The sequence below is a fragment of the Mustela nivalis genome, assembly GCF_964662115.1.
Source record: "Mustela nivalis genome assembly, chromosome: 8".
Taxonomy (NCBI): domain Eukaryota; kingdom Metazoa; phylum Chordata; class Mammalia; order Carnivora; family Mustelidae; genus Mustela; species Mustela nivalis.
This window is the reverse complement of record NC_139027.1, coordinates 26414638-26424285: the sequence shown is the minus strand read 5'-3', so window position 1 is coordinate 26424285 and position 9648 is coordinate 26414638. Positions and strand designations below refer to the sequence as shown.

Below are 9648 nucleotides of genomic sequence, written 5' to 3'. Positions count from 1 at the left end.
CTTGTTGAGTAATTTGAGGGTGAGGGGAGGGAGATACGATGTCATCGTGGTCACAGGATACAAAGTCACTGAATTCTGTAAACACACACACACACACACACACACACACACACAGATGCACAAATGAGTTACTTACAAATACAGTTTAATTTATCCAGTCATTTAATAAAGAATAAAATATCTCATCTTTAAGTGTTCTGTTACATGCCACATGGTAAAGACAAGACATATAAACTGGAATTAAATCATTTCCAATTTTTTGTTTTAAATTAAAACAAAATACACCACAATACTTGTGCTGTCAGAAAAAAGGTTTTCAGTTATCGATCCTGCTACAGCCTCATGTCTTTTTTTTTCTCTCTTGTGTTTTAAATGGAAACGTTTCTTGTGCCTTCAATCTAAAAATAATCAAAAAATTATTCTGGATCAATACACACAAAATTCAGGAAGAGAAGCAGCTTCTTGGAGTCCACACAAATTGCAAGATAAAATAAGGGCCAGTATATTTGGGGGGTGTGACAATGTACTAAATCTGAATTTTTTATGTCACAGTCATTGACTGAAAATGAAAAAAAGAATATATTTCCCATTCTTTTTATTTCTGTTTTGAAGGTTCAGCAGAATAAATTTCACAGGAAACAAATATTGGAGAAAATGAAACAATTCTTCAAGACCTCCTGGTATTTCTTAAAAGGTTCTCAGGCAATCTCCCAGTTAAATAAGTTGCTCTAGAAAACCTCACACCAACATTCCTACCTTGCCATGTTTTCAAACTGACCTCCTTTTACCCTGTTACATGACTAAAAATCACCTTAAAATTCAATATCAGAGGATGAACTTTTTGGTTCAATTTCTCAAGTGTCCTGACTGTAATTATCTCCAATTTGTTGATAGTGGCTCAAGGACATGAGAGCCGCCCTCTTCGTTCCTGCTTGCTTGTCCTCTCCTTGCACAGAGCCCTACAACAAATGAGGGACACGCAGTTGTGCTCCATGATTCACGCCGGCTTGTGATTGCCCCTGGGTGCTTGCCTGTAGGAAGACACTGAGAAGTCACTGAAAAGGAGGTAAATTTCTTAGCCATTAGTTTGTAAGAATCGCAGCTGCCCCATATGATTTATGACATGAACATCATGACCTAGATGTTCTCAGAAGGTATTAGTCTCCCCAGGCCCCTTTCACAGCACTCCTGAGTTATTTTCCTTAGAAAGAGTGCATCTAAAACTAATAATTTTGAGTATAAGTTTTAGTACATGCTTGAACTCTAGACTTCATGTCAGGCTAACCTAGAAAAACTGGGAAATTCGATCTCATCCTCTCGTGAGCACTCATCAACTCTGACGCCACTGTAGAGAGTGTTCAAGCTCAGAGACTGGCACTAGCTGGTGCTCATACACTGGCAGGGAGATTATGCAAACTAGCCTCTGCAGGGATAGGTCTCCAGAGTGAGGTTTGGAGGCAAAGCCTTCCTCCACCTAAAGCTGCAGGTACACAAGCCAGAAGAGTAGTATATGCTCTATCCCCAAGGAAATAGCTTGGGTTAAAATGGGAAGTGTTTGGAACGGTGAATGGAACCACAGATAAACCATATTCTACAAACTGAGATTTAAGTGGCCAGGCTGTCTGTTTTAGGATCCAGTAGATTTTCTTGATGAACAGTGGGTCCTTAGGAAATGGTGCCCTGGGTAGAAGAATCAGGAAAGGGAGTAAACCCTAACTCTGTTTGTTATGAAGGATGCCTGTATCCATCAGGGCTGGCTGGGTACCCAGCCATACCCATGCTGGAGCACCAGCATACCCATGCTGCAGTAAAAATCATCCCAAAACCTGAGTAGTTCAAAAGTTCATTCTCACTTAGGCTGTGTTTCCATTAGGGGGTTGCTGGAGAGTTCTACTCTGTTAATTATCTCTCAGGAACCCAGACGAAGGAAAAGTTCATCATACACTATCAGGGAGTTTCAGCATTGGCAGGGATCTGAAAAAGATAATAGGGTCAACCATACACCCAAAACTTAAATCTGCTCTACAACTTCCCTCTACAGTTAATAGCCAAACACTTATGATGAGGGGGACCTCACTGTCTCTCAAGATAGCCTTTTCTATCTTTCCACAACTGGAAAGCTTCATATCAATATAAGCACATGGTTATGATTCATTGGTCCTTTTCCATCTCTGGAGATGGCTAAGAATATACAATAGTTCTAATCCCACTTTTAAATGATAAGCCTTGAAACACTTAAAGATGTTTGTGAGATTTAAGAAAGAAAAATTGTTTCCCTTAGCAACAATGGCTAATACACACGAGTGGCTTGGCATAAATCTCTTCTTCAAATTAGTTCAACTCCATGTGAGAATAATGTGATGTTTTGATGACATAGATGGAAGAAGATTAAAATCTGGATGGATCTCTCATATTAAAGGTCCCAATTACAAATATGAAGTGCAAGTTCTAGGGTAATGAGGGGAGAGGGGAAGAGCACGGCCCCTGGGGCCAGAAAGTGTGAGACAGCTCAGGAAAGAAGCATAGCAGAGTTTCTCTAGGCCTGCCAGCCCTTTATGGGGTCATAAAGTCATAAATGGGGACATTTTACCTTTCAAAAATGTCTTCTAGAATAAGCTTCATTGTTGAGTTATCTCATATGCAATAACAAATCAAACAGAGGACTTTGAGGCAATTGTCATTATTTTAATTTTTTTTTTTTTTTTTAGAATTGATCCAATTCTATATTGTCCATTTGCTTCCCATTCAAATCCATTATAGATCTTTCTCTGCTCTGGTCTTTGGCTCAGCTAGCTGACTCTTGTGGTCAGAATGAGCCAAACTCACTAGCCTGCTAGTTTCCAGTTGAGTTTGATCAACAGAAGACAGTTGCAGAAGATAAGAGGGTGGGGGGAGCAGAGATTGGGTTATTTATTCTCTCTTCTCAGACAAAATGATTCTGGAAGCCACTATGATAGAACCTATAAGCTATTTCCTCCCCCAGGGCTTTAGCTAGCTCAGGCAATGAACAGCAGTCAGACATCCAGCAGACAACCGTTCCTCAGGCATACCTCTTATTTAGTCTCATAGCAGAATGCCTCAGAGAGACATTTCCATAGAAAGGTTTTCCCCAGCACCTGATTTTCTGGCAAGTTCCAGCAAGTTCTGCCAGTGCAAAAGCAACTTCTTTACCATTCAGTAATTCATGATTGTGTTGTTCAACAAATAGTGTCTCTTAACATCCCCTCACCCAGAGTGGTGGTTCTTCCTTGTATGTTCTCTCTTAACTAGAGATAGTACTGATCATTATATCTGCCATTCATTTATTTCTTTGAGTTCTGTTCTTACCAACCAATCCCTCATTCTCATTCCATGTTATAGTTAATAATACTTTAGATTAATAAATTTTGTCTGCTTAAATTACCATAGGATTTCACTCTTCTTACTGAAACCTGACTGATACAATAGGGAACAATTCTTGGTAAAGTTTCTTGTATTTATACAGTAGTTGCATTCCTAAGAAATTCAGAAATTATATAATGCTGCAAAATATAAGCTTTTTGTTTATATGTAAAATGGAGTTAGGGTGCAAACTCAGAAAATTACAAAGTTTTCTTTACCTGTGTGCAAGCGGGTCACTTATATCTATACATATTGTCTACAACATTGTCATATGGGGTCACCACGCCCGGCAGAGCTATGTCAGTGGTGCTCCCAAAAATCCCATAATCCACAATCTACACAACTGTATGCGGCAGCCCTATACTACAAGTATACCCATTCAGATACTTGAATGTTGGACAAGATGTAGGACAATTCTTCACTGTGCAGGACCATCCCACTTATTGCAGTATACCCAACATCTCTGATCTCCATCCATTCTGTAACAATACCACATCCCATTCATTCCAACAACCGAAAATATCCCACACATTTGCAAACCGCTCTTCTGGGAACAACAGCCCACTCGTGCCTCATTTCTCTGAGCCCCCCTTTTAAGGGTTCAGTCTTGCTCCAGTCACACCAATCTCCTCGATAGTCTCTAACAAGTCCATGTTCCCTCCATCCTCAAGAACCTTTGCAACTTATTTCTCTGCATGGAATGTTCTTGGGCTCAATATCTCCAAACTCACTTTCACTCCCTTCAGACTCCTGCCCAAATGTCATCAGAGTCCTTCTCTGGGCCACACTATGTAAGATAGAAATACTGCACCCATCCCAGCACTCCTCATCATTCATATTTTGCTCTATTTTTCTTAACATTATGACCACTGTCAATAGCACTCTACACTTTACTGAGTTACGTGAGTTACACAGATGTCCACTAACACTTAAACAACTTGAGACCAGGGACTTGACCTGTTGTGTTCACTGCTGTATCCTCGGCACCAAGAACAGTGCCTTACTTGTACTAGGCACTCAGTGATTATCTGTGCAATGGATAGTCTATGGTAACAACTTCACTCATAGTAGCACATGCTCAGTAACCCTCCTTTTCCTGTTCCTCCAAGTCAATGAGTTCAATCACTTTACTTCCCTTATCCTCCTCCCCACCCCAAAAGTGAATTGCACTGCCCCAAAGTAGAATGGATCACAGTGTCAGCAAGCCCTTTGCTATAATATTAGAGCACATCGATGTTTCTTGTATGGGGGGGATAAATGCAGAACAGCTTTCAGATGAGGAAATGTGTGATTTCCCTAAGTTTATTCAATGTAAGTATGCCTTCCATATAGATTTGGAAGGCAAAGATAAAAGAGTAGAAACTGGACCTGGCCCGATGCAAATCACTTAGAATACATTATCATATTTAACCACAATATATTATCACATTTAATCATACAACCATTTGAAAAAATAGAGGAAACTAAAGCTATTTCACCTAGGAGAAAACTGAGGTCCAGTGATTCTAAGTTTATGTTGGAATGGAATTCAAAGCCATGTCTTTCTGACTCCAAGATGTGTGGTTGTTTTACCACATCACTGAGGGGTGCCTGGGTGGCTCAGTGGATTAAGGCCTCTAACTTCAGCTCAGGTCATGATCCCAGGGTCTTGGGATGGAGCCCCGCATCAGGCTTTCTGCTCAGCTGGGAGCCTGTTTCCCCCTCAGTCTCTGCCTGCCTCTCTGCCTACTTGTGATCTCTCTGTCAAATAAATAAATTAATTAAAAGAAAAAAAAGAGTCGGAGTTACCACATCACTGAAAGGAGACAATGAAATGTGCTGAGCACAAGTGAAATTTCCTCACAATTCGAGTACCATTTTAAGGGGTAACTCCTTCTAGAGAAATATCCTGATTCATTTCTAAGAGTATTTATTCCATACTCATTTTTGAGTAATATCTAGAAACACTTTAAAAATAAAGTCACCTGTCCCTCATCTTTAGAGGAATTATGCAAAATTTTGGCTTGCCCATGGCAAACTTTTGTTTAGAGTCAGTTTATTAACCAAGTGCACCAACTCTGCTTAATGAATTGCTTTGTTGATATTATTGGCAGTTTGTATTCTGCCTACTTAATTACTGTGTTCTAAAATAATCAATCTTTCTTGTCTTAGCATGGCCAAGGCAAATTATGAGACGGATAGATGCTTCTGTGCTCCTCCCATCCTTTCCTTGTTAGAATCGGACTAGAAAACAGAGAAACAAAAAGAAGATACACTAGAAGGAGAATCGCTTACTTCACAGTAGGTCTGACCTCTGCAGGTCAATAACCAGATTCCAAGTAGGCAAGTATCCATCCCAGTAACCAGTATTCAGCTGGCTTTGGACCAGTGGTCTTAACCTTAGAAATCAAAGAGATGTTAATCACTTCTGTGGGCACAGTATTGAGTGTTCTCTACATTATTAGTTAATCCTTACAATATGAAGATTTACTGTTAGCTCCAATTTACACGAGATGTTGAAAAACTTGACTAAACTTAAATATAAAGGAGCTAGAATCTTACCCAGGTCCATCTGATTCTAGGGCCTGCGCCCTTGACTACGGCACTATGGTGCAGCACAGGAATGTTCCATATCAGAGAGGACTGGAGCCTCTCAATTCCCAGTGCTATCTGTGGAAGCAGAAACTTTGGTAGACAGAAGGCGACATGATCCACACCCCGGGCCAAAAGCAAGACACAGCCAAGTGGGTCCAGGCTCTAGTTAAGTCTATCAGGGCTCAGGGCAGTTTCCAAATTCCAGCCAGGAGCTAGAATGCCAGAGCAAGAAAGAAGACTGAGGTCAAGACCCTCAAGTAAATGAGCACAACAGGAGTAAAGAAATACTTGTCAGGTATATGAGTGCCTGGGGTCATCCCAGGCACACCAGGCTGCTGGTGACATATATAATCTGTGATTTCACAGATCACTGTGTCTCAGTTCAGGCAAGGCATTGCACACAGCATCTCAAAATCTAGTGGATAGAGCCAAATAAAGGAACCTGACTGCAGATAAAAGATTGCAGAAGACCTTATAATCCAACACAAAATTATCAAGTCTCTTACATGTACACAGCATTATCTGCTTCACTCATTCCATTAATATTTCTTGAGAACAGCCTATGTACCAGTTTTTTGAGTTTAGACATTTGAGATCCTATCCAAATTTGAATAGTCTAAATATATATTTTGTTTATCTCTCCAGATTTGCACTTATTTTTAAGCACCTTGTTCCTGACTTGTGTTTCCTGGAACTTGACTGTAGTAGGCATTTTCCAGGTAGAGGAAGGAAGAGGATTCCAGGCCAGGAAGTAAGTGGCATGAACAGACAACCTGAAATGTGAAAGATCTCTGTCTGCTTTGGGGAAAGGTGAAGAGTACACGTGGGTGAAATGTAATATCAGGGACATGGTAAGTGTGGATGACAGAATCACCATCTTTATTTTACTCCGGTCCCAGAGGGAGATGATATAGAAGAAGTTGGAGGCAAGTACAGCTTTCATGTGGTACATCCTATCACACTCCTCCTACCTGGTTGCTTTAGCTTTAAGTCCATCTCATTTTCAGGAGGAATGTGCTTTGAAATCCAATCATTTCAATTTAGGATCTGTTCCAAGGAAGGTTTGATTTCTTGGAGGAAAACCTGGATGGGTTCCCAGCCTCTCCTCAGCCCAGCCTTCATTCACAGTGTGATTTCCTCATTCTCTTTGATGTCAGTTTTCAGAACATCATTGGGTGTAACCCATATTCAAACATAAGTTCAATAAACCCATCCAAAACCAAATTCAAATGTTCTCACAGTATTCCTCTTTTAGATCGGCCATGTCTTGATCAGATTCACTCCCCAGATTGAGAGTCCTCTCTTTCTGGCCATCAGAAGAGCCACCGTAAATCAACGACTGCCCCTAAACAAGAGTGCTCCCATAAATGGGGCATGTAGAGGCTGAAATCCAGCACCAGTTCTGCTCTTGAGGTCATGGAACTGACAGGCAGCAATGTCCAGCCCCAAAATAAAGCATCTGGCTCTTTCTATACCAAGGCACTTTTTAGGCTATCAGAGGCCATGTGGCCCAATAGGAAAAAATAGGCCTATATGACACGGTCCTATTTTGGTTGAAAAGAATAATGACAAAAGAGAATAAATTTGTCTAGAAGAAAAGGAGTTGAACTCTAGGACAAAAACAAAATGTGATTTTATATAAAATAATACAATGTGTGGGATCCCTACTGGCTCAGTCAGTTAAGCATCTAATTCTCTCTTTTTTGGTTTAAGATTTTATTTATCTATTTAGAGAGAGAGCATGAGTATGCAAGCTGAGGGAGGGACAGAGAGAGAATCTCAAGCAGACATGGTGAGCATGGAGCCTGAAGCAGGGCTAGCATCCGACTCTTGATTTCAGTTCAGTTCCTGATCTCAGCGTTGTGAGATGGAGCCCTGCATCAGGGTACACACTGGGTGTGGAACCTGCTTAGGATTCTTTACCTCCCTCTCCCTCTACCTTTCCCCTCCTCCCTCTCTAAAATAACAACAATAATAATAATAATTCAATGCATGCAAAATAAGTGCTTGTCATACAGTAAGCAGAACAATAAAGGCTACTTGTTACTCTTACCAGTAATAATAATAATATTATTATTGTTGTTGTTGTTGTTGTTGTTATTTTCAGGATATTGAGAGTATTTGTGTAATAGACTTAAAAAGAGTTACAAATGAATCCACAGCTAATATGCTATCATTTCAATGTAAATTGAATATAGCAATTCTGATCTATAAAAGAAGACTTAAACTCAGTCATGATTTTTTTTTAAAGGTGATCCAAATATGGCAATGTTTTAACTATTGACAGAACTGGGTGGGAAGATGCTCCAAAGTTATATTATTCTTGTTTATTTTCATGCTTAAAATATTTCCTAATTTTATATAATATATGAATACTTCAATCTCCCCAAATGGAAAATGTAGCCTTGCTACTGGGAGTGGGGGCAAGCAATCACTGACACTAAGTGGCTGAGATCCGTTCCCCTTACTTCCTCTGTGACCTTGAGCTGGTCATTTCACCTCAAGCATTTTCTCACCTATAAAATATGAGAATCAGACTAGATGACTGAGGTTCTTCACTCAAATTTTATGACCATGTCTACTCTTTGGCAGCTAAAAAAAGATGGGGCTAATTTGAATGCATATTGTCTGTCCCCATACCTTGCTTATAACTGATTGCAAATGCCTAGAATAAAGGGTCAAAAAAGTGCCATCTGTTTCTATTACCAATTACTTTATGAAGCTGCCTCAAGTTTAAAAAAAAATTTAGTGACAAACAGAAGTTGGCAAGAAATGTGCTGTAAACAATATCACCCCCACACATTTATTGAATAATTCATAACCAGTATGTGGTAGAAGCATAATTTTTAAATGACATCTTCCCCAAATACCTGAGTTTTCTGACATCAGTAGCAAATGATTTAGTTGGCATTATTTTGAAAATCACAGTGTTTAAAGATTAACGTCTCAAATTTAAATTTATTTTATTCTTATCAATTTTCTTTGCATCAATTTTGCTGGATTATATTGGAATGAAATATTTGCCATAGTCGACTATCCTCCCTTATTTCTTTTCACTATCCCTTTTCTATATTCTTTACCCAGTTTTTTTCCCATTGAAACATTCCATTTTTTCCTCACCAATGCGACCCTTCACTTTTATTCAAACTGCATAAAATAATCTTGCAATTTGATGTTAATATGAGACTATTCTATTTAATTATCAAAAGCTTTCTCTTAGCACCTAGTATGTTCCCAACAAACTTCTATGATTACTTCTATGATTTTCAATCTGATACAATGAAAAGCATATTTGTTGCGTTTTATTTTATTCACCGGGTCAGTACTAGCTCCACCACTTAAGATCCAGGTGATGTTGGTCATTACTCAATCTCTCTCCACTTTAGCTTTCTTATCTGTACAGTGTAGGAACAGAGCAAGAGTTCTGAAAATGAGAGATAAAAATAAAACCACTACAATACAGTAAGTCCTCAGTACTTATCAATCATTACTATTGTTGCTGTACTGTCACCAGTGCTGTTTTACTGAAGACTGTTGACCTGCTTTGGATTTGCCGCAGATCCTCAGGGTAGTGTTGTCACAATAGAGACAGCCTGGCTGAGGGGAAAAGGCAGGTGGCAGATTCTGGAGAAAACTGCCTGACCTCAAACCCAACTCTGCCACTTATGGGTGGGGAAGTTTTGAATCTTTTAT

At 39.5% G+C, this 9648-nt stretch overlaps 1 long non-coding RNA gene across 1 annotated transcript; it reads right to left on the bottom strand.

The window, feature by feature from the left end:
- Window positions 1–807: 807 nt before the first annotated feature.
- Window positions 808–9373, bottom strand: LOC309871094. The gene is made up of 3 exons (XR_014315029.1): window positions 9271–9373; window positions 1854–1974; window positions 808–1031 (listed from the first exon to the last, which is right to left on the bottom strand). It is a non-coding gene; the product is annotated as an uncharacterized lncRNA (long non-coding RNA).
- Window positions 9374–9648: the final 275 nt, after the last annotated feature.